Here is a 24,785-nt window from a genome sequence, read left to right as displayed (position 1 = left end):
TCTACTGCAGAATATTATAATATACAGCTCATCTACTGCAGAATAATATAATATACAACTCATCTACTACAGAATATTATAATATACAGCTCATCTACTGCAGAATATTATATATACAGCTCATCTACTACAGAATAATATAATATACAGCTCATCTACTGCAGAATATTATAATATACAGCTCATCTACTGCAGAATATTATAATATACAGCTCATCTACTACAGAATATTATATATACAGCTCATCTACTGCAGAATATTATATATACAGATCATCTACTGCAAAATATTATAATATACAGCTCATCTACTGCAGAATATTATATATACAGCTCATCTACTGCAGAATATTATAATATATAGCTCATCTACTGCAGAATATTATAATATACAGGTCACCTGCTGCAGAATATTATAATATACAGCTCATCTACTGCAGAATATTATATATACAGCTCATCTACTGCAGAATATTATAATATACAGCTCATCTACTGCAGAATATTATATATACAGCTCATCTACTGCAGAATAATATAATATACAACTCATCTACTGCAGAATATTATAATATACAGCTCATCTACTGCAGAATATTATAATATACAGCTCACCTACTGCAGAATATTATAATATACAACTCATCTACTGCAGAATATTATAATATACAGCTCATCTACTGCAGAATAATATAATATACAACTCATCTACTGCAGAATATTATAATATACAGCTCATCTACTGCAGAATATTATATATACAGCTCATCTACTGCAGAATATTATAATATACAGCTCATCTACTGCAGAATATTATAATATACAGCTCACCTGCTGCAGAATATTATAATATACAGCTCATCTACTGCAGAATATTATATATACAGCTCATCTACTACAGAATAATATAATATACAGCTCATCTACTGCAGAATATTATAATATACAGCTCACCTGCTGCAGAATATTATAATATACAGCTCATCTACTGCAGAATATTATATATACAGCTCATCTACTGCAGAATATTATATATACAGCTTATCTACTGCAGAATATTATAATATACAGCTCATCTACTGCAGAATATTATAATATACAGCTCACCTGCTGCAGAATAATATAATATACAACTCATCTACTGCAGAATATTATAATATACAGCTCACCTGCTGCAGAATATTATAATATACAGCTCATCTGCTGCAGAATATTATAATATACAGCTCATCTACTGCAGAATATTACAATATACAGCTCATCTTCTGCAGAATATTATAATATACAGCTCATCTACTGCAGAATATTATAATATACAGCTCATCTACTGCAGAATATTATATATACAGCTCATCTGCTGCAGAATATTATATATACAGCTCATCTACTGCAGAATATTATATATACAGCTCATCTACTGCAGAATATTATATATACAGCTCATCTTCTGCAGAATATTATAATATACAGCTCATCTACTGCAGAATATTATATATACAGCTCATCTACTGCAGAATATTATAATATACAGCTCATCTACTGCAGAATATTATAATATACAGCTCATCTACTGCAGAATATTATAATATACAGCTCATCTGCTGCAGAATATTATAATATACAACTCATCTACTGCAGAATATTATAATATACAGCTCACCTGCTGCAGAATATTATATATACAGCTCATCTGCTGCAGAACATTATAATATACAGCTTATCTACTGCAGAATATTATATATACAGCTCATCTACTGCAGAATATTATAATATACAGCTTATCTGCTGCAGAATATTATAATATACAGCTCATCTACTGCAGAATATTATAATATACAGCTCATCTACTGCAGAATATTATATATACAGCTCATCTGCTGCAGAACATTATAATATACAGCTTATCTACTGCAGAATATTATATATACAGCTCATCTACTGCAGAATATTATAATATACAGCTTATCTGCTGCAGAATATTATAATATACAGCTCATCTACTGCAGAATATTATATATACAGCTCATCTACTGCAGAATATTATAATATACAGCTTATCTGCTGCAGAATATTATAATATACAGCTCATCTACTACAGAATATTATAATATACAGCTCATCTACTGCAGAATATTATAATATATAGCTCAATACTACAGAATATTATAACATACAGCTCATCTACTGCAGAATATTATAATATACAGCTCATCTACTACAGAATATTATAATATACAGCTCACCTGCTGCAGAATATTATAATATACAGCTCATCTACTGCAGAATATTATATATACAGCTCATCTACTACAGAATATTATAATATACAGCTCATCTACTGCAGAATATTATAATATACAGCTCATCTACTGCAGAATATTATAATATACAACTCATCTACTGCAGAATATTATAATATACAGCTCACCTGCTGCAGAATATTATAATATACAGCTCATCTACTGCAGAATATTATAATATACAGCTCATCTACTGCAGAATATTATAATAAACAGCTCATCTACTACAGAATATTATAATATACAGCTCATCTTCTGCAGAATATTATAATATACAGCTCATCTACTGCAGAATATTATATATACAGCTCATCTGCTGCAGAATATTATAATATACATCTCATCTACTGCAGAATATTATAATATACAGCTCATCTTCTGCAGAATATTATAATATACAGCTCAATTACTGCAGAATATTATAATATACAGCTCACCTGCTGCAGAATATTATAATGTACAGCTCACCTGCTGCAGAATATTATAATATACAGCTCATCTACTGCAGAATATTATAATATACAACTCATCTACTGCAGAATATTATAATATACAGCTCATCTACTGCAGAATATTATATTATACAGCTCATCTACTGCAGAATATTATATATACAGCTCATCTACAGCAGAATATTATATTATACAGCTCATCTTCTGCAGAATATTATAATATACAGCTCATCTTCTGCAGAATATTATATATACAGCTCATCTACTGCAGAATATTATATATACAGCTCATCTACTGCAGAATATTATAATATACAGCTCATCTTCTGCAGAATATTATATATACAGCTCATCTACTGCAGAATATTATAATATACAGCTCATCTTCTGCAGAATATTATATATACAGCTCATCTACTGCAGAATATTATAATATACAACTCATCTACTGCAGAATATTATGATATACAGCTCATCTACTGCAGAATATTATATATACAGCTCATCTTCTGCAGAATAATATAATATACAGCTCATCTACTGCAGAATATTATAATATACAACTCATCTACTGCAGAATATTATAATATACAGCTCATCTACTGCAGAATATTATATTATACAGCTCATCTACTGCAGAATATTATATATACAGCTCATCTACAGCAGAATATTATATTATACAGCTCATCTTCTGCAGAATATTATAATATACAGCTCATCTTCTGCAGAATATTATATATACAGCTCATCTACTGCAGTAGATGAGCTGTATATATAATATTCTGCAGTAGATGAGCTGTATATATAATATTCTGCAGTAGATGAGCTGTATATTATAATATTCTGCTGTAGATGAGCTGTATATATAATATTCTGCAGTAGATGAGCTGTATAATATAATATTCTGCAGTAGATGAGCTGTATATTATAATATTCTGCAGTAGATGAGTTGTATATTATAATATTCTGCAGTAGATGAGCTGTATATATAATATTCTGCAGAAGATGAGCTGTATATTATAATATTCTGCAGTAGATGAGCTGTATATTATAATATTCTGCAGTAGATGAGCTGTATATATAATATTCTGCAGCAGGTGAGCTGTATGTATAATATTCTGCAGCAGGTGAGCTGTATATTATAATATTCTGCAGTAGATGAGCTGTATATATAATATTCTGCAGTAGATGAGCTGTATATTATAATATTCTGCAGTAGATGAGTTGTATATTATAATATTCTGCAGTAGATGAGCTGTATATTATAATATTCTGCAGCAGGTGAGCTGTATGTATAATATTCTGCAGCAGGTGAGCTGTATATTATAATATTCTGCAGAAGATGAGCTGTATATTATAATATTCTGCAGAAGTTGAGCTGTATATTATATTCTGCAGCAGATGAGCTGTATATTATAATATTCTGCAGTAGATGCGCTGTATATTATAATATTCTGCAGTAGATGAGTTGTATATTATAATATTCTGCAGTAGATGAGCTGTATATTATAATATTCTGCAGAAGATGAGCTGTATATTATAATATTCTGCAGTAGATGAGTTGTATATTATAATATTCTTCAGTAGATGAGCTGTATATTATAATATTCTGCAGAAGATGAGTTGTATATATAATATTCTGCAGAAGATGAGCTGTATATTATAATATTCTGCAGTAGATGAGTTGTATATATAATATTCTGCAGAAGATGAGCTGTATGTTATAATATTCTGCAGTAGATGCGCTGTATATTATAATATTCTGCAGTAGATGAGTTGTATATTATAATATTCTGCAGTAGATGAGCTGTATATTATAATATTCTGCAGAAGATGAGCTGTATATTATAATATTCTGCAGTAGATGAGTTGTATATTATAATATTCTTCAGTAGATGAGCTGTATATTATAATATTCTGCAGAAGATGAGTTGTATATATAATATTCTGCAGAAGATGAGCTGTATATTATAATATTCTGCAGTAGATGAGTTGTATATATAATATTCTGCAGAAGATGAGCTGTATGTTATAATATTCTGCAGAAGATGAGTTGTATATTATAATATTCTGCAGAAGATGAGCTGTATATTATAATATTCTGTAGTAGATGAGCTGTATATTATAATATTCTGCAGAAGATGAGTTGTATATATAATATTCTGCAGAAGATGAGTTGTATATTATAATATTCTGTAGCATTGAGCTGTATATATAATATTCTGCAGCAGATGAGCAGTATATTATAATATTCTGTAGCAGGTGAGCTGTATATTATAATATTCTGCAGCAGATGAGCTGTATATTATAATATTCTGTAGCAGGTGAGCTGTATATTATAATATTCTGCAGCAGATGAGCTGTATATTATAATATTCTGCAGTAGATGAGCTGTATATATAATATTCTGCAGTAGATGAGCTGTATATATAATATTCTGCAGTAGATGAGCTGTATATATAATATTCTGCAGTAGATGAGCTGTATATTATAATATTCTGCAGTAGATGAGCTGTATATATAATATTCTGCAGAAGATGAGCTGTATATTATAATATTCTGCAGTAGATGAGCTGTATATTATAATATTCTGCAGTAGATGCGCTGTATATTATAATATTCTGCAGAAGATGAGCTGTATATTATAATATTCTGCAGCAGATGAGCTGTATATTATAATATTCTGCAGTAGATGAGCTGTATATTATAATATTCTGTAGCAGGTGAGCTGTATATTATAATATTCTGCAGAAGATGAGCTGTATATTATAATATTCTGCAGAAGATGAGCAGTATATTATAATATTCTGCAGAAGATGAGCTGTATATTATAATATTCTGCAGTAGATGAGCTGTATATTATAATATTCTGTAGCAGGTGAGCTGTATATTATAATATTCTGCAGTAGATGAGCTGTATATTATAATATTCTGTAGCAGGTGAGCTGTATATTATAATATTCTGCAGAAGATGAGCTGTATATTATAATATTCTGCAGAAGATGAGCTGTATATTATAATATTCTGCAGTAGATGAGCTGTATATATAATATTCTGCAGCAGGTGAGCTGTATATTATAATATTCTGTAGCAGGTGAGCTGTATATTATAATATTCTGCAGAAGATGAGCAGTATATTATAATATTCTGTAGTAGATGAGCTGTATATATAATATTCTGTAGTATTGAGCTATATATTATAATATTCTACAGTAGATGAGCTGTATATTATAATATTCTGTAGCAGGTGAGCTGTATATTATAATATTCTGCAGAAGAGCTGTATATTATAATATTCTGCAGAAGATGAGCTGTATATATAATATTCTGCAGAAGATGAGCTGTATATTATAATATTCTGTAGTAGATGAGCTGTATATATAATATTCTGCAGTAGATGAGCTGTATATTATAATATTCTGCAGAAGATGAGCTGTATATATAATATTCTGCAGAAGATGAGCTGTATATTATAATATTCTGTAGTAGATGAGCTGTATATATAATATTCTGCAGTAGATGAGCTGTATATTATAATATTCTGCAGAAGATGAGCTGTATATATAATATTCTGCAGAAGATGAGCTGTATATTATAATATTCTGTAGCAGGTGAGCTGTATATTATAATATTCTGCAGAAGATGAGCTGTATATTATAATATTCTGCAGAAGATGAGCTGTATATATAATATTCTGTAGTAGATGAGCTGTATATATAATATTCTGCAGTAGATGAGCTGTATATTATAATATTCTGCAGAAGATGAGCTGTATATTATAATATTCTGCAGCAGGTGAGCTGTATATATAATATTCTGCAGTAGATGAGCTGTATATATAATATTCTGCAGTAGATGAGCTGTATATTATAATATTCTGCAGTAGATGAGCTGTATATTATAATATTCTGCAGAAGATGAGCTGTATATATAATATTCTGCAGAAGATGAGCTGTATATTATAATATTCTGTAGCAGGTGAGCTGTATATTATAATATTCTGCAGCAGATGAGCTGTATATTATAATATTCTGCAGTAGATGAGCTGTATATTATAATATTCTGCAGTAGATGAGCTGTATATTATAATATTCTGTAGTAGATGAGCTGTATATTATAATATTCTGCAGCAGGTGAGCTGTATATTATAATATTCTGCAGAAGATGAGCTGTATATATAATATTCTGCAGAAGATGAGCTGTATATTATAATATTCTGTAGTAGATGAGCTGTATATATAATATTCTGCAGTAGATGAGCTGTATATTATAATATTCTGCAGTAGATGAGCTGTATATATAATATTCTGCAGTAGATGAGCTGTATATTATAATATTCTGCAGTAGATGAGCTGTATATTATAATATTCTGCAGAAGATGAGCTGTATATATAATATTCTGCAGAAGATGAGCTGTATATTATAATATTCTGCAGTAGATGAGCTGTATATTATAATATTCTGCAGAAGATGAGCTGTATATATAATATTCTGTAGTAGATGAGCTGTATATTATAATATTCTGTAGTAGATGAGCTGTATATATAATATTCTGCAGTAGATGAGCTGTATATTATAATATTCTGCAGCAGGTGAGCTGTATATTATAATATTCTGCAGAAGATGAGCTGTATATATAATATTCTGCAGAAGATGAGCTGTATATTATAATATTCTGTAGTAGATGAGCTGTATATATAATATTCTGCAGTAGATGAGCTGTATATTATAATATTCTGCAGTAGATGAGCTGTATATATAATATTCTGCAGTAGATGAGCTGTATATTATAATATTCTGCAGTAGATGAGCTGTATATTATAATATTCTGCAGAAGATGAGCTGTATATATAATATTCTGCAGAAGATGAGCTGTATATTATAATATTCTGCAGTAGATGAGCTGTATATATAATATTCTGCAGTAGATGAGCTGTATATTATAATATTCTGCAGTAGATGAGCTGTATATTATAATATTCTGCAGAAGATGAGCTGTATATATAATATTCTGCAGAAGATGAGCTGTATATTATAATATTCTGCAGTAGATGAGCTGTATATATAATATTCTGCAGTAGATGAGCTGTATATTATAATATTCTGCAGTAGATGAGCTGTATATTATAATATTCTGCAGTAGATGAGCTGTATATTATAATATTCTGCAGTAGATGAGCTGTATATTATAATATTCTGTAGTAGATGAGTTGTATATTATAATATTCTGCAGCAGGTGAGCTGTATATTATAATATTCTGCAGAAGATGAGCTGTATATATAATATTCTGCAGAAGATGAGCTGTATATTATAATATTCTGCAGTAGATGAGCTGTATATTATAATATTCTGCAGTAGATGAGTTGTATATTATATTATTCTGCAGTAGATGAGCTGTATATATAATATTCTGCAGTAGATGAGCTGTATATTATAATATTCTGCAGTAGATGAGCTGTATATATAATATTCTGCAGTAGATGAGCTGTATATTATAATATTCTGCAGTAGATGAGCTGTATATTATAATATTCTGCAGAAGATGAGCTGTATATTATAATATTCTGCAGAAGATGAGCTGTATATTATAATATTCTGCAGTAGATGAGCTGTATATATAATATTCTGCAGAAGATGAGCTGTATATATAATATTCTGCAGTAGATGAGCTGTATATATAATATTCTGCAGTAGATGAGCTGTATATATAATATTCTGCAGAAGATGAGCTGCATTTTATAATATTCTGCAGCGGAGGGCGGAGGGGAGGGCAGAAGCGGAGGACGGAGGGGAGGACGGAGAGGACTGAGAATAACCACAAGAGCCCAGCAGGGACACAGAAAACCCCGTGCTTTTATGTATCTTGGAGCCTACAGATTTACGTTACATAAGATAAAACAGATGAGACCCCCCAGGGATGAAATCCTATAACCCCCCCCTATAAAGCGCAGCCAAGCTCCTCCCCTGTACAGTGATAACAGGACTCTTATAGCGCTATTACAGGCGAGTAGGTGACGTGTCTCCAGCCAATAAGAGCGGCCCGTCCATTATCCAATCAGATTACAGAGGTGCCGGGGCAGCGACCAATCAGGACGCGCTGATGACAGTTCTGGATCGGCGGTCCCGGCTTCCCGTCCGTGCTCTTTATCGGTGTCCGCTCCGCTCTCAGGAGCGGCTGTCAGGCGGTGTCTAGTAACCGTCTGTGAATACGTTCCCGGCTTCCCTGCCTGTTACGCTGCTGGTGGAGGGCGGTTTGTGTTATGGCGTCTTATTACCTCCGTTACATGACAAGCGCTGGCTTGTCAGCTGCCATGAGACTACAACTCCCAGCATGCCCGCCTATGTCCTGATGGTGCTGGTGTGCCGGGAGCTGTAATGTCGCCATGTTGGCTCTCCTGTGGCTTACTCTAGTCTTGCGCTGCCGCTAGACACCAGTAGGGGGAGCCCTGTGCATAGGATTTCATATATGGGCTCTATAACCCAAGTCTGTTCCCCGGGCTCCCCCTGGTGGTGGATGCAGGTATAGCATAGGGCTGAATGATGAGCTGCTCTTCGCCCGGCTTCTGTAGTTAGAGAGAAACCTCCCTACTAATTCTCTGGGGTTTCCTCTTCTCCTTGTCTCTACAGTCTGTGGTAGTGCAGATGAATCATGTACTGCTAAATACATGGACCTGATGCATGAAGACTAGTGATGAGCGAGCATGCTCTCTACTGCTCGGTGCTCGCCCCAGCATCTCACTGCTCGAGATGCTCCACGCTCCCCGAGTATTTCCGGGGTTGCTCGGCGGGAGCTCGAGTCCCCTCCCTGCATGTTTGTTGCTCTTTACCGAGCTAATGAACATGCAGGGATTGCCTGTCACTCATTGTAATGCCGCGGCCATGTTGGTTGTGGCATTACAGTGATTGGCTGGCCGCACAGAGTCATCAGGTCTATATCAGACCTGGGGCCGCTGTGCTCGTCAGTCACTCCGGAATCAGACAGTGGAGGGAGAGCAGGTAGATCTGTGGCTCACACCGCCGAGCCTAAAGCCAGGCATGGACGTGTGTGACAATGGCCGGACCCTGGTGGCAGCTCTGAGGCGAGCTCACACACGTACCATGCCTGGCCCATGTGCTTAACCTCGTGGTTCAGCGCTGTCTCAAATCCTACCTGGAGCTGCCGGATCTGCTTGTTAAAGTACGCCGCCTGTGTGCCCATTTTAGAAAATCACCTCCAGCTTCCGCCGCCCTTGCCGTGTTTCAGCAGCGTTTGCAGCTTCCGGCCCATAGACTGGTATGTGATGTCCCTACGCGTTGGAACTCTACACTGCAGATGTTGGGAAGGATTTGTGAGCAGAAGAGGGCAGTTGTTGACTACCAGCATCAACAAGGCCGACGGTATTCAGTTCAGACTCCACACATAACACCTCAGGAGTGGACATGGATGTCAGACATATCCTCCAAAACTTTGAGGACTCCACCAAGATGGTGAGTGGCGATGACGCCATAATTGGGCTATGTGCCCACGATGCAGAAATGAAGCAGAAAATTTCTGCATCATTTCTGCATCTCCCTGGCAGATTATGCATGCGTTTTTCCTGCCAAATACATGCGGATTTGAAGCGTTTTCACATGCGTTTCTGCATGCGGATTCACAAGCGCTTTCCAGGCGATTTTAGCATCACTTGGAAAGTGCTTGACAACTAGGTCACACTATATAAATCCATGCAACCGGCATGGATTTATATAGTGTGACTGTAAGAATGTTTAAAAATAAAGAAATAAACCTATACTTACCCTCCGATGGCCCGGCGTATGTAGCTGCGCTCGCTTCTGTCTGCCAGGTGATCGCGGGACACTGCTCTGAAGGGCCTGCGGTCACATGACTGTGACGTCACCGCAGGTCTTTCAGTCCTGCCCGCAAGCAAAGGGAAGGAGACCGGGGGCCGTCGGAAGGTGAATATAAACTTTATGTTTTATTTTATTCTTTTTTTTACAGGTACAATGGTACCCAGGTCTGGATGAGAGTCTCCTCTCCTCCAGAACTGGGTACCATCCGCACATTGAAACGCATATAATCCGTGAGTACAAATGTACTGACACGAATTATGTGCGTCTCAATGCAAGTCAATGGCGGCGATTACGCTGCGCTTCCGCAAAATTAATGGACATGCTGCGGATTTTTGAGCGCAGCATAAACGCTGCGGAAACATCCGCAGCATGGGCATAGAACTTGCGGAATCCCCTTGGGGACCATGGGGGGCGGATTACCTAGCGTTTAACAAGCGTTTATGCTGCGGAAATTCCACAGCATATACGCTTGAAAAACGCTATGTGGGCACTTAGCCTTAGCGTCACCATCCTGCTTCTGTCTTCTGAAATGCTCTCTGCTCACAATAAAAGAGTATGCACTGCTGGCGGAGCACGATGAGATGGAGCAAGGAACCATACAGGGTGATTACACACAGCCCAGCCTCATCTCATCCCAATGTGGATTGGGTGACAATGAGGAAGAGGAGGAGTAAGAACAGGAGCTAGTTTCCTGCGCTATAGATGGTACTATCTGCACTACTGTCATACCGTCTGTTCAGCGTGGATGGCCTGGGGACAGAGAGGAGGAGAGCATGGTCAGTGGTCCTATTGGTGAGGACACAGAAGTATTGCCTGTTAGCAGTCTGGCACGCATGGCTGAGTTTGTTACGCTGCCTTTCCCATGACCCTCGCGTTCTCAAAATTTTGGGTGACCGTCATTACTGGTTGGTGACACTTCTAGACCCACTCTACAAGTAGAAATTTCTATCTCTTATTCCTGAGGCGGACAGGTCTACAAAAATGGGGCAGTACCAGAAGGCCCTTGTTGCGGAACTATTAAAAATCTGAAAACGCTGGTGGCAGAGGTCACAGTTCGTTGGACAACCAAGGAGCAGAGGCGAGAGACACAACTCCAATCCAGCAGAGGCAGTGGAACACTGTCCAAGTTCTGGGAGAATTTTCTCTGCCCCTCCCAGGCCCTGAGGCTCGGGGTGCTCTCACAAGGAGAGCAAAGTTTGGGAAGATGCTGAGGGAGTACCTTGCCGACCGTACCAACGTCCTCTGTAATTCCTCTGTGCCTTATAATTGTTTGGTATCCAAGCTGGATACGTGGAATGAACTGGCTCTCTACGCCTTGGAGGTCCTGGCCTGCCCTGCCGCTAGTGTTTTATCAGAGCGGGTTTTTAGTGACGGTGGAATTATAACTGATAAGCACATCCGCCTGTCAACTGAAAATGCTGACAGGCTGTCTCTTCTAAAAATGAACAAGGGCTGGATTGGGCCAGACTTCTCAACACCACAGTATGAAAGTAGCGTAACATAAACTCAAATCCAGTGTCTTTTTTTGGGAGGTGTATTCACATGCACCTTTTCACACCCACACATGGGTATACGCTTCCTGATTTTGGTGGCTATTTGCTCTTGTCCTCCTCCTTCTCCTCATCATCCACCACCATATCACCAGGGTGACCGTGGTCCGTGATGCAACACCCACAAATTTTTTTAAAGGGTGTTTATGATGCCCATAAAAAAATTTTTTTATGTTGTATGTTATCTGTCAGGACCCTGTAATGGGTAATTGCTGCAGTGTAGACATGGCGGCTGATCAGTGCTGCTCATAGCACTATGGATCTGTCAGGTCCCTGTAATGGGTAATTGCTGCAGTGTAGACATGGCTGCTGATCAGTGCTGCTCATAGCACTATGGATCTGTCAGGACCCTGTAATGGGTAATTGCTGCAGTGTAGACATGGCTACTGATCAGTGCTGCTCATAGCAGAATGGATCTGTCAGGACCCTGTAATGGGTAATTGCTGCAGTGTAGACATGGCTGCTGATCAGTGCTGCTCATAGCAGAATGGATCTGTCAGGACCCTGTAATGGGTAATTGCTGCAGTGTAGACATGGCGGCTGATCAGTGCTGCTCATAGCACTATGGATCTGTCAGGACCCTGTAATGGTAATTGCTGCAGTGTAGACATGGCTGCTGATCAGTGCTGCTCATAGCACTATGGATCTGTCAGGTCCCTGTAATGGGTAATTGCTGCAGTGTAGACATGGCTGCTGATCAGTGCTGCCCATAGCACTATGGATCTGTCAGGACCCTGTAATGGGTAATTGCAGTGTAGACATGGCTGCTGATCAGTGCTGCTCATAACACTATGGATCTGTCAGGACCCTGTAATGGGTAATTGCTGCAGTGTAGACATGGCTGCTGAGCAGTGCTGCTCATAGCACTATGGATCTGTCAGGACCCTGTAATGGGTAATTGCTGCAGTGTAGACATGGCGGCTGATCAGTGCTGCTCATAGCACTATGGATCTGTCAGGACCCTGTAATGGGTAATTGCTGCAGTGTAGACATGGCTGCTGATCAGTGCTGCTCATAGCACTATGGATCTGTGAGGACCCTGTAATGGGTAATTGCTGCAGTGTAGACATGGCTGCTGATCAGTGCTGCTCATAGCACTATGGATCGGTCAGGACCCTGTAATGGGTAATTGCTGCAGTGCAGACATGGCGGCTGATCAGTGCTGCTCATAGCACTATGGATCTGTCAGGTCCCTGTAATGGGTAATTGCTGCAGTGTAGACATGGCTGCTGATCAGTGCTGCCCATAGCACTATGGATCTGTCAGGACCCTGTAATGGGTAATTGCTGCAGTGTAGACATGGCTGCTGATCAGTGCTGCTCATAGCACTATGGATCTGTCAGGACCCTGTAATGGGTAATTGCTGCAGTGTAGACATGGCTGCTGATCAGTGCTGCTCATAGCACTATGGATCTGTCAGGTCCCTGTAATGGGTAATTGCTGCAGTGTAGACATGGCTGCTGATCAGTGCTGCTCATAGCACTATGGATCGGTCAGGACCCTGTAATGGGTAATTGCTGCAGTGTAGACATGGCTGCTGATCAGTGCTGCTCATAGCAATATGGATCTGTCAGGACCCTGTAATGGGTAATTGCTGCAGTGTAGACATGGCTGCTGATCAGTGCTGCTCATAGCACTATGGATCTGTGAGGACCCTGTAATGGGTAATTGCTGCAGTGTAGACATGGCTGCTGATCAGTGCTGCTCATAGCACTATGGATCTGTCAGGTCCCTGTAATGGGTAATTGCTGCAGTGTAGACATGGCTGCTGATCAGTGCTGCCCATAGCACTATGGATCTGTCAGGACCCTGTAATGGGTAATTGCTGCAGTGTAGACATGGCTGCTGATCAGTGCTGCTCATAGCACTATGGATCTGTCAGGACCCTGTAATGGGTAATTGCTGCAGTGTAGACATGGCTGCTGATCAGTGCTGCTCATAGCACTATGGATCTGTCAGGTCCCTGTAATGGGTAATTGCTGCAGTGTAGACATGGCTGCTGATCAGTGCTGCTCATAGCACTATGGATCTGTCAGGACCCTGTAATGGGTAATTGCTGCAGTGTAGACAAGGCTGCTGATCAGTGCTGCTCATAGCACTATGGATCGGTCAGGACCCTGTAATGGGTAATTGCTGCAGTGTAGACATGGCTGCTGATCAGTGCTGCTCATAGCACTATGGATCTGTCAGGACCCTGTAATGCGTAATTGCTGCAGTGTAGACATGGCTGCTGATCAGTGCTGCTCATAGCAATATGGATCTGTCAGGACCCTGTAATGGGTAATTGCTGCAGTGTAGACATGGCTGCTGATCAGTGCTGCTCATAGCACTATGGATCTGTGAGGACCCTGTAATGGGTAATTGCTGCAGTGTAGACATGGCTGCTGATCAGTGCTGCTCATAGCACTATGGATCGGTCAGGACCCTGTAATGGGTAATTGCTGCAGTGCAGACATGGCGGCTGATCAGTGCTGCTCATAACACTATGGATCTGTCAGGTCCCTGTAATGGGTAATTGCTGCAGTGTAGACATGGCTGCTGATCAGTGCTGCCCATAGCACTATGGATCTGTCAGGACCCTGTAATGGGTAATTGCTGCAGTGTAGACATGACTGCTGTTCAGTGCTGCTCATAGCACTATGGATCTGTCAGGACCCTGTAATGGGTAATTGCTGTAGTGTAGACATGGCTGCTGATCAGTGCTGCTCATAGCACTATGGATCGGTCAGGATCCTGTAATGGGTAATTGCTGCAGTGCAGACATGGCGGCTGATCAGTGCTGCTCATAACACTATGGATCTGTCAGGTCCCTGTAATGGGTAATTGCTGCAGTGTAGACATGGCTGCTGATCAGTGCTGCCCATAGCACTATGGATCTGTCAGGACCCTGTAATGGGTAATTGCTGCAGTGTAGACATGGCTGCTGATCAGTGCTGCTCATAGCACTATGGATCTGTCAGGACCCTGTAATGGGTAATTGCTGCAGTGTAGACATGGCTGCTGATCAGTGCTGCTCATAGCACTATGGATCTGTCAGGTCCCTGTAATGGGTAATTGCTGCAGTGTAGACATGGCTGCTGATCAGTGCTGCTCATAGCACTATGGATCTGTCAGGACCCTGTAATGGGTAATTGCTGCAGTGTAGACATGGCTGCTGATCAGTGCTGCTCATAGCACTATGGATCGGTCAGGACCCTGTAATGGGTAATTGCTGCAGTGTAGACATGGCTGCTGATCAGTGCTGCTCATAGCACTATGGATCTGTCAGGACCCTGTAATGCGTAATTGCTGCAGTGTAGACACGGCTGCTGATCAGTGCTGCTCATAGCAATATGGATCTGTCAGGACCCTGTAATGGGTAATTGCTGCAGTGTAGACATGGCTGCTGATCAGTGCTGCTCATAGCACTATGGATCTGTCAGGTCCCTGTAATGGGTAATTGCTGCAGTGTAGACATGGCTGCTGCTCAGTGCTGCTCATAGCAGAATGGATCTGTCAGGACCCTGTAATGGGTAATTGCTGCAGTGTAGACATGGCTACTGATCAGTGCTGCTCATAGCACTATGGATCTGTCAGGTCCCTGTAATGGGTAATTGCTGCAGTGTAGGCATAGCTGCTGATCAGTGCTGCTCATAGCACTATGGATCTGTCAGGTCCCTGTAATGGGTAATTGTTGCAGTGTAGACATGGCTGCTGATCAGTGCTGCTCATAGCACTATGGATCTGTCAGGACCCTGTAATGGGTAATTGCTGCAGTGTAGATATGGCTGCTGATCAGTGCTGCTCATAGCACTATGGATCGATCAAGACCCTGTAATGGGTAATTGCTGCAGTGTAGACATGGCGGCTGATCAGTGCTGCTCATAGCACTATTGATCTGTCAGGTCCCTGTAATGGGCAATTGCTGCAGTGTACACATGGCTCCTGATCAGTGCAGCTCATAGCACTATGGATCTGTCAGGTGCCTGTAATGGGTAATTGCTGCAGTGTAGACATGGCAGCTGATCAGTGCTGCTCATAGCACTATGGATCTGTCAGGTCCCTGTAATGGGCAATTGCTGCAGTGTACACATGGCTCCTGATCAATGCAGCTCATAGCCCTATGGATCTGTCAGGACCCTGTAATGGGTAATTGCTGCAGTGTAGACATGGCTACTGATCAGTGCTGCTCATGGCTCTATGGATCTGTCCGGTTCCTGTAATGGGTTGTTGCTGTGGTTGGAGGCACAGTCCTCTATTCTCTGGTCCTGGCATCTGTAGGAGGATCATCACTATAACACTGGGCACCTGCTTACCAGGAATGGCTTCCTCTCCTGAGCTCACGCTATACTCCTCCTGACAAGGACCAGCATTATGAAGGGCTCCTCTAATATTCCTGAGTTGTGGTGTCAGGAGATTGTCCAGGGGTTGGTGAGGAGGGCACTACTTGTTGGTGTGTTCTAAAATGAAACGTGGCTCATTCTTATATTTTGCCTGCAGAATCTGACTATAATGGCGCCCGTGATCTACAGTGACCAGGAGAACGGTGATGTTAATGCTGCGCTGTTGTCCAGAGATCGTGCACAACTATCAGGTGCCGGTAAGTGGTTTCTAAAGGTAACGGCCGATCTGGCCCCAATTCATCAAGGGGTTTAATAGATTTCTAGCAGAACTCTGACAGGTCAAAACTTTTATGCAACTAGATGTTAATTTTTTTATATAATATATATATATATATATATATAATTGGTTAGTATATGGGTACAGGAGGCGCTGTGGGCTCGTCACTACTAGTGGCAGCAAATTTGTGGACAGGGAACCAGGGTTGTCCAAATAAGTGTTGATATAGCCGAGAAGAAGTAAATTTGCGCTAGTGGTAGTGAACAGAAGGACGGCACGAGAGATTTTGAGTGCAAGGGATAATTTTATTTAATCGAACATGTGCTTAAAAATAGCTAGTTAAAATGATTCAGACTCAGTGAGGTCACTGGGTCGGATATAAGAATAGTTATTAAAAGTATTAAAAGTTATAAAATCGATAAATAGATCGGTGTCCACTGATACAAGGTAATCACTGATTGATAAAAATAGGCCTTTTTCCCTCGTAGTCTGAGGATGTTCGGTTGCAGTAGATGTATAAGGAGGCAAAGGCTTGTAGACCTGGTGGGATAGAATAGGAATGTATAAATATGGTATACTAATGAGCGATGGGGGAAGGGGTAGGTATCTGTTTGTCTGTGGTTACCTGATACTGGTGCCTCGTATGGGGTATGGAGGTTCACTGGTGGCACGTGTTGGTGCCTGGGAGGGAGGACGAGGGGTACCTAGAGTGGGGTACACAAAAAAATGTATGGATAAGTGGGGGTGGAACTCGACAGAGATGTCTCTGCTGGACTCTGAGTTGGGTCGTGAGTTACCTGTTCTTGGTATGGTACTCAATAGACTGTGGTAGTAGTTAGCTGTTGATCCACAGTAGCACTGCTACTGGTGTGACAGTCAGCAGGCTGTGTGGATAATACTGGATTCACCGGAGCAGTACTATAGGGAGTGAGAGGAGACAAGTATTAAGAATAGGGTGCAGGGCTCAAGGGTTAAGGTACGGGGTTCAAAGAGGGTAGTTTTGGATTAGTTACCTTCTAGAGGGTAGCGGGGGGTGTCCTGATTATTTTGGATGACTAGGAGGTATCGGTCCTGGTCCTTCTTGGAGAGAGGTAGAGGATATGTCACACACGGCTGTGGGTTGATGATCTGAGTTAGATCTGCAGGGGGAAGGAATAGGGATAGATCATAAATTAACTGATGTAGCTGTGGTACAAGCCTTGGAGACAAGAGGTTTGGGGTTACCTGTTGGTAGGTACAAGGGGCATCCAGGGACGTCTTAGAATGAGCTGGAGGTAGTAGTCCTGGTCCCTTGTTGAGTGGAGGTAGCACGAGGAGGTCAGAAGTAGGATGCAGCAAGAGGCTTGTACTAGCATGTAATGCCTCTGTTCGCTGTATAGAGATCTGTAGGGAGGGGGAGGGGGTGTATCTGTTAAGGTATCACTGGATTGTGGCTGTAGCCTCCATTTTTTACCCAGAGATCGTGATTTACCTGCTTCGTAGGGATTAGTGTCTCAATAGTAGATGCTGGTTCAGGTCTCCATAATGTAGATACAGCAGGGTGCTGTAGTAGGAGGCTATAGTTATGTCAGAGGTAACCAGAGATAGGATACAGTAGGAGGCTTATGTTTTCCTATGTTGGGTGCACCAGGAGGCTCTGGCTGGAAACAGTGGGTGCCAGATTCAGCAATAGGGAGGGTGGCTGGTGCAGAGCCCAACTGAAGGGGTTGATAGCAAGTACTGCGGGGAACAGGGAAAAAACGTTAAAGGGTCAGCTGCGTACAGTATGGACTTGGTGGGGCAGGGGCCCGTTGTTACTTACGGTCTGTAGAGGGCTTCACCGTCTGGGGGTGGTCGAGGTCCGGAGCGAGAGCGGAGTCCTGGCCGGTGACTGCCGCGTGCTCGCTACTTCCGGGTAGGAGGAGGAGAGAGAGAGTATGTGGAGAGCGCGCGAGAGGGGGGCAGCGTGACGTGGGGTCACGTGGTGTGCAGCGTGCACAAGGTACGGAGGCCTGTGGGCGCCTCTTTAGCTGTGTTAAGGGTCAGTCCGACGCGTTTCAACAACTGCGGCTGTCTTCCTCAGGGATGGCTTAACCCAGTCAAATGGTGTCCTTATATATGCAGGGCTGGTGACGTCATAGGTCAATTTGTTAGTCATTAAATGCAAAGAGCTCTATTTCGCTGTTCAATCCTCTTGGTCTTAAGGTGTTCAGTTTAAAAATCCACTCACTTTCTTTCCTGGACATGCTCTTAATAAAATCTCCTTGTCTCCAGTTCTTGTGGACGATTTGTATACCTACTATTTTAATTCCTTTTATTGACCCATTGTGTTTTTTTATAAAGTGTTTTGAGAGAGGGTGGCCCATGTATTTATTTTTGATGTTCCTTAAATGTTCGTTGATCCTGATGTTCATAGGTCTTTTTGTTCTGCCTATATATAATTTGCCACATGGGCAATATAGCCCGTATATGACCCCTGTGGTGTTGCATGTTATAAAATCTGTGATGGGGTATATTTCTTTTTGGTGGCTGACGGTGTGTTGTTTTGGTGTGTTTAGGGTTTTGCATGTCTTACATTTTTTGCATGGAAAGAAGCCTTTTAGTTTTTGATGGAATGGGGTTTGAGGTTTTTGAGAACTGGTGTGTATCCTTACTGTGGGGGCTATAATTGATCCTAGGTTACGTGCCTTTTTGAAGATGAATTTGGGTCGGTTTGGGATTTTGTCATCGTGTTCGATTAAATAAAATTATCCCTTGCACTCAATATATATATATTTATTTATTTAAGCACTTTCACTCCAGCTCTGCCAAGTGGACGGAGCATGGTGAAGCCACCTGAGTCACAACTTTCCATAAATTAAGTGCACCCCATCACTATGGTGCGCCTCACCAGAAGTGTTAAGTGGAGTCCACCTCATAATAAACTTTGCTTTTACTTTTGCCCACCCATCTTTAAAGAATCTCTCCCATCAGTTTTTATTCTCTATATATTGCAGTCATCATATTATATAGCACTGTGTACTTACAATTGCTCATTTTGCCTTTCTACCCAGCTTATTGTCATTTACCTAATGGAAAAGAGATGTGATTAAAAACTGACTAGCTGAATCCTTCTAATCTCTATGTTAACACAAGGTGAACTTTTCCTGCATGAGTCATAAGTCCCTGCAGAGGAGGAGGGAGCAGCTGGGTCAGGAGGTGAAGAGGAGAATGATTTTTGCAGGGAAGAGGCTTCCTGTTTCTACATAGAAAAGAATTTACTGGATAGAAAGGTAAAGTGAGCAATTGTTAGTACACAGTCCTATATAATTACAATATATTAAGAGGATAAGCTCTGATGGGAGAGGTTCTTTAAGACTGTCATGTATTGGGTAATGAGTTGGGGTGTCAGTCTCCATCAGTGCTGGCTGAACACTGACTATCCTGCTCAGATTACTACACATGGCGCTGCTCCTCCCTGTAGTATGGGCTACGCAGGACGGTGCCGAGGCTCCAGATTCTACCTGCACAGCAACAAGGTCCCAACACTTCTACCTCTATAACTTGCCTAATGCAGACGCAAACCTGCAGCCTTTCCACTGAGATCTTGTCGGCCTTCTACACTGCCATGGCTTTGTCTGCACAATGTAGCTTAAAGGGAATGTCCACTTCTTAAGCATCCTAGAAGTCTACAATATAAGGTCAGTATTCCTCTAACCCTCTGCCTTATTTGGCTGCCATTGAAGGCAGTCAGCGAAATGGGTTCAATTTTCTATAGAAGTGGCAGAATTTAACCCCTTCCTGACCGTGTTATTTCCCATCTCTGCATTTTTCTTATTATTCTAAGAGCAGTAACTTTATCTTTCTGTCAATACAGCCATATGAGGGTTTTTGTTTTTATGCCGTTCACTGATCAGGTAAATTATTTTTATATTTTGATTGGACTTTTACAGAAGTAACGCCCATATGGTTTATTTTAAAATGGTTCATAGAGGGGCAGGGGTGATTTGAATGTTCAGATTATACTTTTTCCTTTTTGTCCCCTTAGGCTGTGTGCCCACGATGCATTTTTTAAGCGTTTCCGCAGCGGCAAAAATGCTGCAGAAACGCTTAAAAAACACATGGTAGAAGGCCTGCCATGTTCCCCAATGATAATCCGCATGTGCTGTGCACATGCTGCGGAAATTTCTGCTGCGGATTATCATTGCAGAAAAAAAACGCAGCACTACCAATTATTTTGCGGAAGTGCTGCTTTTTCGCCGCCACTTACTTGCATTAGAACGCATGGATTACGCATCACTGTATATGTAGATGCGCAATCCACGCGTTCCAATGTGCGGATGGTTCCCAGGTCTAGAGGAGAGGAGACTCTCCTCCGGACCCGGGTACCATAGAAACTGTGAAAAAAAGAATAAAATAAAAACTAAATATGATACTTACCTTCTGGCGGCCCCCGCTGCGCTCCTCCTCTCATGCCGGCAAATCGCGATGGACTGAAGGACCTGCGCTGATGTCATAGTCATGTGATGGGTCACGCGACGCTGACGTCGGCAGGTCCTTCAGTGCAGTGTACCGCGATCTGCCGGCAGTCAGCACCGAGTGAAGCAAGACTCTGGGGTCCATCGGAAGGTAAGTATAGATTTATTTTTTATTTTTTGACATTCTCTCGGGTCACACTATATAAATCCATGCCGTTTGCATGGATTTATATAGTGTGACCAAGTTGACAAGCACTTTCCAAGTGATGCTAAAATCGCTTGGAAAGCGCTTGACAACCCGCATGCGGAAATGCATGTTAAGAACTCTTCATTTCCGCATGTCCCTGGCAGGAAAATGCATGTACAATCCGCATGTACAATCTGCATGTACAATCCGCATGTACAATCCACATGTACAATCCGCATGTACAATCCGCATGTACAATCCGCATGTACAATCCACATGTACAATCCGCATGTACAATCCGCATGTACAATCCGCATGTACAATCCGCATGTACAATCCACATGTACAATCCGCATGTACAATCCACATGTACAATCCACATGCGTTTTTTCTGCCAGGGGAGATGCAGAAACGCTCAGGAAAAATCCGGAGTATTTCTGCATCGTGGGCACATAGCCTTAGGGGACTTGAACATGCAATCATCTGATTTCTTGTTACGTACAGCAATACTGCAGTATATAGCCAGCATTCACAGATCTGTCATGACAGGCATGGGTCTTTTCAGCAGACTCCTTTCTGGCAGTGATGGCATCCCACGATCGTGTTACAGGGGCACAGATGGGCACATGGCATGACTCCCTTCTCAGTTCGCTGTTAATGCCGCTGTCCGTCTCTAACAGGTGGAGCTCTGCCCTACATGTGGCTATTAGAGGTTGATGATGGCTAAATATCACAGCTGGCATATGATGTAACTGCAAATCATGTTGGTAAGGGGTTAAAGTGCCACTCCAGTGGGTTTTTTTTCTTTCACTTTTAGTGCAGAAATGATTTTCAAGTATGTGCTCAGATTGGGCATGGGTGCTGGGATTACTAGTACACCTGACATCCAGGTGGGCATAATTCTGTTCCTTGCGTATTGGAAGACTCTGCCACTGCTGCTTTGGTGTTGGCAATCTTTCAGTTTCTTGCCCATTGATGCTCGGGAACAGTCCTCAAAGTATCTATTTATCGGTCGACCATGACTGCACCACGAGAGAGGGAATCCGCCCACCAAGTACAAGAAACCTACAGGCTTAAAAGGGGCGGCACCTCTCGCCTCAGTTTGGTTTCCTATCCTTGATGAAGGGAACCTGTGGCAGGCTTACCTGTTGAAGATGTACGGATTCTGAAGAATCGAGCTGTCGAGCAGCGCCCACAGCCTGGGGTCGGCAGCTCCAGCATCGCTCTGCGTCAGTGGCTGTGGAGCGGCGCCTATGTCTGGGGTTGGCAGCCCCAGCATCAAATGGGCGCTGGATGGCAGCAGGGGCTGTGCCCCTGTCTGGGGTTGGCAGCCCCAACATCATGCTGGTGCCAGATGGTAAGGGGGAGCTGCGCCCCTATCTGGGGTGGGCCGCCCCAGTGTCGTTCTGGCGCCAGGCAGTGGTGTCCCTGTGGGAAGTTGCAGCTTCAGTGCCGCATGATACGGCGGGGCCACACGCTTCCGGTCTCTCTATGTAGCCGGAGGCGTGGCATGATGCTGCTGTGCGCCCCGGTGGTCACGTGACCGGACCAGGAAGTTCCGGCCACATGTGTGCCGACTCCAAAGGGAGTGCTGCAATAACCTCTACGGCCAGCAGGTGGCACGCCCAGTGGTAGAATTAGCAACCCTTAAATCCCTCTCCCTTAAAACAGCACTACTAATAGCTTTAACCTCTGCTAGGAGGATTGGTCACATTCAGGCTCTGTCTACGGCCTTACCATTTACTCAAATCTTGGATGATAGGCAGGATCAGGTTTAAGAATGACTCTATCTCCCTAAGGTAGCTACTCATTTCCACTGACTTCAGGAAGTAGTACTACCCTCCTTCTGTCCTAATCCGAGTAACCAGAAGGAAGCAGAGTTGCATACATTAGACGTAAGGAGTTGTGTGGTTAGGTACCTCTCGGTTACCAAAGACTTTAGGAAAGAGAGCTCATTGTTTATATCCTACCAAGGGGTTAGGAAAGGGTTTAAAGTCAAGGTCCCCGTAGCTAGATGGATGAGGGAGGATATTTCTCTAGCTTATGCGTTTAGTGGCGAAGAAGTATCACAAGGGTTGAACGCTCACTCCACCCGGGCTGTCTATCTCCTGGGCAGAGAAGACGGGTGTCTCGATAGACATATGTAAGGCTGCTACCTGGTCTTCTCCCTCTACATTCTATAGGCACTATAGACTGGATATGGGTGTTTCATCTGACCTCACCTTTGGGAGATGGGTGCTCCAAGCTGTGGACCCTCCCTAGACTTCTTAATCTCTACAATTCTCTCGTGGTGCTGTCATGGTCGACCGATGGTCATAAGTTACTTACCGGTAACGGGATTTTTCTGAGACCATGACAGCACCCTTATATTTCCTCCCTTCATGTTTGTGGGAGCACTCGGTTTGTTAGAATTTCACACTTAATGGGTGGTGTATGATAGAGTCATTTTGCGATTGTTTGCTATGTTTATCCTGGCAGTCCTCTCAATACTCTGTAATCCAAACTGAGGCGAGAAGTGGCACCCCTTGTTAAGCCTGTAGGTTTGCTGTCCTTGGTGGGCTGACCCCCCCCCCCCCCCCCCCATGGTGCTGTCATGGTCTCCGAAAGATCCTGTTACCGGTAAGTAACTTGACTTTTTCCCTATAGGAAAGTCGCTTGTCAAAAGCCACCAGGGCAAAGTGCGCAGTTCTGCATCAAGTGGGAAAACATCAAGAAAAGCTCTGGGAAATGTCAACAAGCAAGTAATGACCCAGAAGAACGGGCAGCCTCTGAAAGGAGACCAGAAAGTGCCAAAGCCGGCGCCAGCTGTTATACAGGTATAATGTATTACCGCAGCTCTGATCATACACCGCTCTTGTGTTCTGCCCTGTACTGATGTACAGACTTGTATCTACATAATCCTAAAATGCCACAGGAACATCTGCAAGAAGATCACATGGCATGTTCTACTATTACAAGTCCCATTATTATCTGTTGGATTAAAGTGGGCTAATATCTGGCTAATCTAGCTGTGTAATGTGTATGGGGGTCTCCTGGCTGCCCTAACAAATATTCAGTTCAAATACCCGCTCCTTGTTCTCTAGGCACAAATTGCTTAGAGGCAGCAGATTACCCTCCTCCCCACAGAACACATGAGAGCTCATCTGTATGTTGGGAGAGATGGCTGCTAGCCAAACAGTGTATGGCCAGGCCACAGCTATGCCACAAGGGCTTGGCTGACTCCTTTTCAGATCATATATGGAGAACCTAATGGCAAACACTGGATAAATGAAGCTTGTGACCTGGTTCCTGTTCCCCTCTAGGTTTCTGGCACTTCTGATAAGACAGACGAGCAGCAGTACCCCGACATTGAGAAGTTTGTTCCCTACAATCCTGCAGGTAACTCTTCCACACCTTGCTGTACCTATTGCCTGCCATTAGCCACTTG

The sequence above is a fragment of the Phyllobates terribilis genome, unplaced genomic scaffold (assembly GCF_046119375.1).
Source record: "Phyllobates terribilis strain yellow unplaced genomic scaffold, ASM4611937v1 Scaffold_27__1_contigs__length_16484149, whole genome shotgun sequence".
Lineage (NCBI taxonomy): Eukaryota > Metazoa > Chordata > Amphibia > Anura > Dendrobatidae > Phyllobates > Phyllobates terribilis.
The sequence above is the reverse complement of the archived record's forward strand: the minus strand, read 5'-3'. Positions refer to the sequence as shown.